Genomic DNA, 9,174 nt, shown 5'->3' with positions numbered 1-9,174 from the left:
CGAGCCCGAGCAGCGCGTGGCCGTCACCGAGCAGGTGGACGTGGTTGTGGCCCCACACCACAGAGAAGCCGCCGCACGCGAACTGTTGTTGCCGCGCCTCCCTCGCGGCTGCCCTCCTCTCCCTCTCGCTCTGCTCACTATCCCTCGCCGTCGCACTGCTCACTGGAGAAGAAGGAGAAGTTCAGAAAAATTCAGAGAGATAGTGGACACAGGAGTTTTTCGGCGCACGAACGCCCCCTTTTTCTTCCTCGAGCACGAACTCGATAGTATCGATCCATTACAACGTCACCATGCGGCTTTATAACCCCGAGCCGGCGCTCTGGTCACGTACCCACGCCTCCACTCGCCCGTGATCATCTCCGCGCTCTGCATGCTCTGACCGCGCATGCTACGCACCTGCGCGCGCCCGCGTCTCGCGGTGAGCACCAGCCCAACGCACCCCAATCGCCCCGCGTGACTCGCCAACGGCCCCAACACGCTACCCTGGTGCACGGACACGCCCGTGCACCCAACGCACGCACACACGCACGCCCTACTGCCCGGACCCGACGCGCCCGACCTGGCCAGTTCGCGCCCATACACGCGCTGGTCGTGTCCGGTGCATCGTCGCGGCTTATTAGCTCAACACTCGCGCCCTAAGTCGCGGCTTAGAGCAGCCCAGCGTCTTCGACACCGTCGTCCCCCAGCAGCGCACGCTCGGCGACCGGCTCCTTCCGCATCAGGGGAACTCCCTCTTGAAGTGCCCTCTGACATCGCACTTGTAGCACTTCCCGCGACGATTGTCCCCGCCGCCTGATGCCGTGCTCGTCGCGCCGTCGTCGTCGTCCTCTCCGCGTGCACCGCCCCGACGCCGCTCGCGCGCACGCCACTGCGCCGCGGTGTACAGCAGCTGCTCACCGCCGCCTTGGTTGCCTCCATCCTGCCCGCGCCGTCGCAGCCTCTCGTCGAAGGCCTTTAGCCGTCCCAACGCATCCTCGAATGCCATGTCGTCGACGTCACAGAACTGCTCGATCCCGGCCACCGTTGGGTACAGGCGGTTCGGCACCGAGTCGAGCAGCTTCTTGACGAGGGCGGCGTCCTTCAGGGTCGAGCCCAACGCCGCGTAGCGCGCCGCCATCCCACCGAGCCTGCCGGCGAAGTCATCCAGGCTCTCGGCGTCCGCCATGCGCAGGAGCTCAAACTCCCCGCGCAGGGTGCCCAGCCGCGCCGCCCGCACGCGGTCCGCGCTGACGAACCGAGCCTTCAGAGCAGCCCACACCTCCGCGGCGGTCTTCTTCGCCGCCACCTGCAGCAGCAGGTTCTCCGCGAGCGCGCCGAGCAGGTATGCCCTCGCTGGCTTGTCCTTCTTGGCGATCACGGCCGCCGCCGCGTCCTCCGGCACGACCACCGCCTCCCACAGCCCGGCCGCGTCGAGGTTCGCCTTCATCTTGATCGCCCACGGCGTGTAGTTCTCGCCGGTGAGCTACGGCACCGCCTGCGGCAATGATCCGCCCGTTCCTCCGGCGTACGGGACGATCGACATCGCCGGCGCGCCCTGACCAGACCGTGGCTCTGATGCCAATTGTTGTTTCCGCGCCTCCCTCGCGGCTGCCCTCCTCTCCCTCTCGCTCTGCTCACTATCCCTCGCCGTCGCACTGCTCACTGGAGAAGAAGGAGAAGTTCAGAAAAATTCAGAGAGGCAGTGGACACAGGAGTTTTTCGGCGCACGAACGCCCCCTTTTTCTTCCTCGAGCACGAAATCGATAGTATCGATCCATTACAACGTCACCAAGCGGCTTTATAACCCCGAGCCGGTGCCCTGGGCACGTACCCACGCCTCCACTCGCCCGCGTCATCTCCGCGCTCTGCATGCTCTGACCGCGCACGCTACGCACCTGCGCGCGCCCGCGTCTCGCGGTGAGCACCATCCCAACGCACCCCGATCGCCCCGCATGGCTCGCCGACGGCCCCAACACGCTACCCTGGTGCACGGACACGCCCGTGCTCCCAACGCACGCACACACGCACGCCCTACTGCCCGGACCCGACGTGCCCGACCCGGTCAGCTCGCGCCCATACACACGCTGGTCGTGTCCGATGCATCGCCACGGCTTATTATCCCAACACGAACGTCACCACCTGCACCGACAGAGGGACGTCACCGCCGTGCGGCAGCGGGATCTTACCTACGGACAAGTCCATGCTGCTAAAGTCTAGGTCCGCCAGAGCGACATCGGCCACGCCGACGATGAGCTCCGCACCTTGGTTGTTGCAAAGGATCTCGGGGAGGCCTGTGCGGGGATTCGCCACGATGCGCCCAGCATGGGCAAAGTAGTGGTTGAGCAATGACGTCAGCCCGGACTCGAAGGCGGCAACGACGGCGTGGAAGCCGCCGGCTGGAGGTTTCGGGTATATGCAGACCAGTGACACCGGGAAGGCGCCATGGAGAAGGTCAATGTTGGACACACCAAGGACGTGCTCCTTGATGGAAGAGTCGGAGGCCGAAACGAGGTGCCGGCTCGTGACTCGGACATTCAGACCATTGCCCTTGTTAACGAAGCTGGCCATTAGCAGTCCAGTATGCGTGTGCTCACTGTTTTTTTTAGTGGGGTGTGCTCACTGCTAATAGCTCTATTTATTGGCTTCACCACTCAAAGTTGTACGTACCTAAGGCAAGGCTTGGCTTGGCAAACTATACATATTAGCAAGATGGGAGGGAAATATATACAAGAATGTTAAAAATAAAGGGAAAAAAATGAAGATTGGCCAAATGAAGCATGGTTTGTAGGCCAAAAGAGCAAGTGGCCTTGAATTCATGACTTGCTGGTCAAGAATGAGGCTCTGCTCAGTAAATGGTTGTTCGAATTTCTTACTGAGAATGATGTTTGGTAAATCATGCAGCACAACAAGTATTTAGGCCAAAAGGCGGTGTCCGAGGCATATTGAAAACCTGGTGACTCGCACTTTTGGGCTAGCCTAATGGTGACAAAGAAATATCTCTTTCGCTTTGGGTCTTTCACGATAAATGATGGTTGGAGATTCATTTCTGGGAAGACATCTGGCTAGGCAATGCCAGTCTCAGAGAACAATATCCATCCTTATATAACATTGCTCGCGATAAGAACAATACTATTGCGCACGTGCTCAGTTCATCCCCGCCGAACAATTGGTTCAGGCGGGATTTGATTTGCCCCCGACATCTGTCATGGCATAATCTTTTGTCCCGACTGAATTCGATTAACCTGACACAAGGCCGGAATGTATTTCACTGAAACCTTGCTACATCAAGGTCTTTCACAGTAGACTCTATGTACCGTGTGCTCACGCATTTTGCGGTACCAGTGGGTAATAACAAGAAAATTTGGAAGTCCAAGATTTCACTAAAAATGAAAATCTTCATGTGGTATCTTTATAAGGGAGTTGTTAACCAACGACAACCTCGCACGGCGCAACTGGCCAGGGAGTAAGAAGTGTTGTTTTTGTACTCATGACGAGACAATCAAACACCTCTTTTCTCAATGCAAGTTTGCACGTTCTACGTGGTCAATCATCCAAATAACGTCAAATTTATATCCGTCCACAAGTGTTGCCAATATATTTGGTCACTAGTTGGACGGTATTCCAAATAGGTTTCAAGCCCTCATTAGGGTGGGAGCGTATGCCTTAATTTGGTTGCTCTGCCTATGTAGAAGCCATTTGGTTTTTAATGGAAAAAATGCTTCTCCTTTATAGGTTATTTTCCGTTGTACGCACTCGTTTCATACATGGTCTATGCTACAACGACCGAAGCATCAACCGCTATTCAAGGCGACGTGTATGCAGTTGGAGCAGGTGGCTACGGAGGGTTTTTTCTAACATGGGTGACAACATAACCTCCGGATCGATCCACCACCACCTTCGACATAGGCATAGTGTCGGTCTATAGGACTCTACTGTTCTCGATATGCCGGTTTTTATTTCATATTGTTTGCCAGACTTTTGAATTTGGTTGTGTGCATTTTAGTTATGCAGAGGTTAGGAGTTACTCATAATGCTTTGTATCCGCTTGATGCTACATTCTGAGATAATAAAATCACCCTTTATCGAGAGAAAAAGATAATGTTAAAAATATGACGTCAATTTTTTAACTATGACAAATCTAATGCCCGGAATGAATTGTCATGTTTGTTGAAGGAAAATTACATACCCGCGAGATCATAATTTGCCATCCCCAGCATCAGACATGCCACGCTTAAAAATCTAACAACTAATTTGTAGCGAAATCATATACTTTTTTCGTTTTTATTTACTCTGTATATTAGGTTTGACAAGGTTTATAAAGTTTGACCAAGTTTATAGAAAAAATATAAATATTTACCATAACAAATCTATATGATATGAAACTACATTCAATAATGAATCTAATTGCATTAATTTGTTATTGTATATTTAAATATATTTTTTATAAACTTTGTCAAAGTTTATAAAGCTTGACTTTAACCAAATTTAATACGCTGACTAAATAAAAACAGAGGAAGTACATATTAGCAAGTTGTTGGTCCAGTCCATTAATGCCTTTAGTAATTCGGATTTGGACAATCTTAACACGAGAGTTGAAAAAACAAAACAATCTTGACTGTAAAAGCCAGCTCTCTCGGATCACAGATCGGGATCAAGAAAAGTATCGACTTGACTATGAATTAAAACTTCTCTCAAGTCTTTGTATAACAGTTGTTAAGACAAACATATGCGACTAGATCTGGCATTGCACATCGCATCTTCACCGGGCATATATAATACTCCCTCTATTTCTATTTACTCCACATATTATTATTTTTACGAAAACGTATAAGAGCAACTCTAGCAGATTCCGCAACAATACGACCCCAACACGCATTTGCGGTTTCACGAAGATCGAGTTTGCGGGTCGAAAACATGCGCGGCCGATCAGATACCATATCTAAACCTGCATAATTTGAAAAAACACTTTCGCGGGAGAAATTACACAAACATAGTTCATCACATCACATACTACAGAGTTCATACATACTACATGATCAACAAATTAAGCATAGATCATACTACATGATATGTTAACTAGTAGTAGAGGGGGTCGGATCTGACGACAGCGAGGTCGCGGCAAAATGGACGACGCCTTAGAGGCCGAGCGACGCTCAATCCTCCTCGCTGGAGCTGCACAGGTCTATGTACTTCGCCGCCTGCTCCGCGCGGATGCGGCACCACTCCTCGGCCTTCTCGTAGGCGGCGACCGCCTGCTGCCACTGGAGGGGTTCGAGCTCCTCGGCGTGGTGCCGGCGCTCTGCCTCCTCGCGCACGCTCCGCTCGGCGATGGCGGCAGCAACGGTGTCGAAGTCCGCGACGTAGTCCTCGGGCCCGACCACTCCGCGGCGGCCGAGCGGAGCGGGCTCCTGGGGCTCCTCCTTCACCGGGACGAAGGTGAACGGCGCCGGCTCCTCCTCATCCTCCGACCACTCCCTCTTCGCGAGGAGAAAGCCCGCATCGGAGGACGAGGAGGATCCGGCATAGGAAGATCTCGCGGAGGAGAAGGACGCGCACCCGTGGTCGTACTCCTCCGTCTCGCGGTGGTTGAAGCTCGCCGGCGGCAACATCCCGTGGTTGGTCCACCTCCGGACGCGGCGCTTCCTCGCGTCGTCCGCCCGGACGCGCCGCTCGCGCTCCGGGTCCCTCTCACGGCCAGATCTGTTGTCGGAGCCACGTCCGGAGCTCCACATGCAGCCCCACATGGCGGCTGGAGGCGGGGCGGGTGATCACCGGCGGCGAGAAATGTGGAAAGGGGAAAGGGGAGTCGGGTGGCTCGCGGCGGTGGAGGAATAGGGTTTGGACCCGCAAAATGGTCGCGGAACCGCAGTTATAGTGCTCGGGGCGTGCAGTTTACGGGCTGCGGCAAAAAAAAAATTGCGGGCCGGGCGAGTATGCGGGCTCTGTTCTGGCCGGAAAATTGGGTCGAGCCCGCATACTCGCCGGAATTTTTGCGGGCCGGGCGTTTTGCGGGGTCTCCTAGAGTTGCTCTAAGGGCATCTCCAACGAGGTGTCATCCAATGGGTATCCCAAACGTATGTGAATCAATTTGCATGTCTGAATTCACTTGGAAGCAAACCCGCCGGAGCTTTGTGGGAATCCAAACATCTTGGAGGGTGTGCTTAGCGTTTGTCCTCTAGGTCCGTCTAGCCCACCCTCGCTGTCTGTATTTGGTGCCTATTTGATGGACATGGTTGGATGGTCAGCTCTCGTATCCGTGTCCACAGACGTGTCCAGATGAGTTCGTGGACGGATAGTGAGTCTGCTTTAGGGGGCTATATTGGAGTATCCTGGGTCCTTACAAACATGCCCATATAAAAATATAAAATTGCAATCAAAACATTGGGAGTGTCGAAGTCTTCTTCCTCCTACATTCACCGACGACGCATCATGAGTTGATGCCGTCTCTAGGCTACCGTCTCAGTGGAGCGATCTTTCTAAACCCAGGAGCTTGTAGAAGCATCAACCAAGCTTGGACCTAAGTCAAATTAAGCTTTATGTAGTTTGATCGAGCTTACGTAAAAAATGCATACTAGTCGCTTCTAAGAAAGAGACAGGATGCGGTCAGTCGCGACGTCCCTGGCTACGCCGAACCAGGACCTCATCAGAGACGGACACGACGCTTGAGAGGATGAGGTTTCATAGTTTTTTGGGCGTGGGGGGGGGGTCGTTTCGACTACCAGTCAGATTAGAAAACGGTTGAGGTCCAGTCAAGGCACCACGACCGGCCACGACGTTGCTGCTAAAGGAGAGGCAAAGGTAGCATGGAAGATGTAGTGACAATGTGATGGCCCAAGGGTGCCTTGAGCCACCGGAAGCCGCGCCCCGTAGGCTGGTGATACGTCTTCAACGTATCTATAATTTTTGATGTATTCATGCCATGTTTATAACTAACACAGACTACGCTGTTTTCAGCAGAACTACCGTGGTGTTGTTTTTGTGCAGAAATAAAAGTTCTCGGAATGCGCTGAAAATCAACGGAGATTTTTTTTGGAAAATATAAAAAATACTGGAACGAAGAGTTATCGGAGGGGAGTCCCGTGGGCCCCACGAGGGTGGAGGATGCCCCCCTAGGGCGCGCCGCCCTGCCTCGTGGACTCCCTGTGGGTCCCCCTAACTTGTTCTCGATACCAACCTCTCCTATAAATCCCCAAACCTCCAAAACATAACCTCGATAGGGAGTTCGCCGCCGCAAGCCTCTGTAGCCACGAAAAACCAATCGGGACCCTGTTCCAGCACCCTGCCGGAGGGGGGACCCATCACCGGTGGCCATCTTCATCATCCCGGTGCTCTCCATGATGAGGAGGGAGTAGTTCACCCTCGGGGCTGGGGGTATCTACCAGTAGCTATGTGTTTGATCTCTCTCTCTCGTGTTCTTGATGTGGCACGATCTTGATGTATCGCGACCTTTGCTATTATTGATGTTTCTCCCCCTCTACCTTCTTGTAATGGATTGAGTTTTCCTTTGAAGTTATCTTATCGGATCGAGTCTTTAAGGATTTGAGAATACTTGATGTATGTCTTGCATGGGATACACGTGGTGACAATGGGGTATTCTATTGATTCACTTGATGTATCTTTTGGTGATCAACTTGCGGGTTTAGTGACCTTGTGAACTTATGCATAGGGGTTGGCACACGTTTTCGTCTTGACTTTCCGGTAGAAACTTTGGGGCACTCTTTGAAGTTCTTTGTGTTGGTTGAATAGATGAATCTGAGATTGTGTGATGCATATCGTATAATCAAGCCCACGTATACTTGTGGTGACATTGGAGTATCCAGGTGGCATTAGGGTTTTGGTTGATGTGTGTCTTAAGGTGTTATTTTACTACGAACTCTAGGGCTGTTTGTGACACTTACAGGAATAGCCCAATGGATTGATCGAAAAGAATAACTTTGAGGTGGTCTCGTACCCTATAATAATCTCTTTGTTTGTTCTCCGCTATTAGACTTTGGAGTGACTCTTTTTTGCATGTTGAGGGATTTTTATATGATCTAATTATGTTATCATTATTGAGAGAACTTGCACTAGTGAAAGTATGAATCCAAGGCCTTGTTTCGAAGCATTGCAATACCGTTTTCGCTCACTTTTGTTACTTGCTACCTTGCTGTTTTTATATTTTCAGATTACAAAAACCTATATCTACCATCCATATTGCACTTGTATCACCATCTGTTTGCTGAAGTAGTGCACCTATACAATTTACCGTTGTACTGGGTGTGTTGGGGACACAAGAGACTATTTGTTATTTGTTTGCAGGGTTGTTTGAGAGAGACCATCTTCATCCTACGCCTCCTACGGATTGACAAACCTTAGGTCATCCACTTGAGGGAAATTTACTACTGTCCTACAAGCCTCTACACTTGGAGGTCCAACAACGTCTACAAGAAGAAGGTTGTGTAGTAGACATCAAGCTCTCTCCTGGCGCCGTTGCCGGGGAGGTTAGTGCCTGAAGGTATATCTTTATATTTTGCAATCTAATCTTTTAGTTTCTTGTTTTATCACTAGTTTACTATATAAAAGAAAACTACAAAAAAAGGAATTGAGGGTGCCTCATATGCTTCATCTTTTTAATGTCTTTCGTGAAAATAAGGATTCCGATAATTGTGCCGAAGTGTTAGAAGAAGAATGCAATAAATTGTTTGGCATAAAAATCTTTGAATGATGAGCATGATTGCAATGTTGTTAGTAGGAACTCTTTGAATATCCATAGTATTAATGATGATTGCACTAGTCATGATGAAAATGTCTCTTATAAGCATGTCAACTTTTGTGGTGCATAGAGTTTGCAAGTACACACCAAATAGGGAAGATAGATTTTGCAACAGGCATAAGTATTTAGAAACTAAATGGTTGCAAGAAAGGCTAGATGTTTGTGCTGGAAATTTAAATTTTCTTAGCCATCCTTGTGAACTTTGCAATGAACGTGGTCATTTAAATATCCAATGCAAATTGTTTCATGATAGAATCATGTCCAAAAAGTGTGATGACTTGATTTCGATTGCGCATCATAATGAACTTAGTTTGCTTCTGGGTTATGAAGAAATGAAACGTATAATTAAGGATATTCCAGAATTTGCCCTTGAGGCAGATCTTGATTTTGAAATAGAGGAAATTTATATGTATTGTGTGGTGAATTGCATTGAAAATCCTTAT

Source organism: Triticum aestivum, chromosome 4B, assembly GCF_018294505.1.
Source record: "Triticum aestivum cultivar Chinese Spring chromosome 4B, IWGSC CS RefSeq v2.1, whole genome shotgun sequence".
Classification (NCBI taxonomy): Eukaryota; Viridiplantae; Streptophyta; class Magnoliopsida; order Poales; family Poaceae; genus Triticum; species Triticum aestivum.
Note: the sequence above shows the minus strand (reverse complement) of the source record.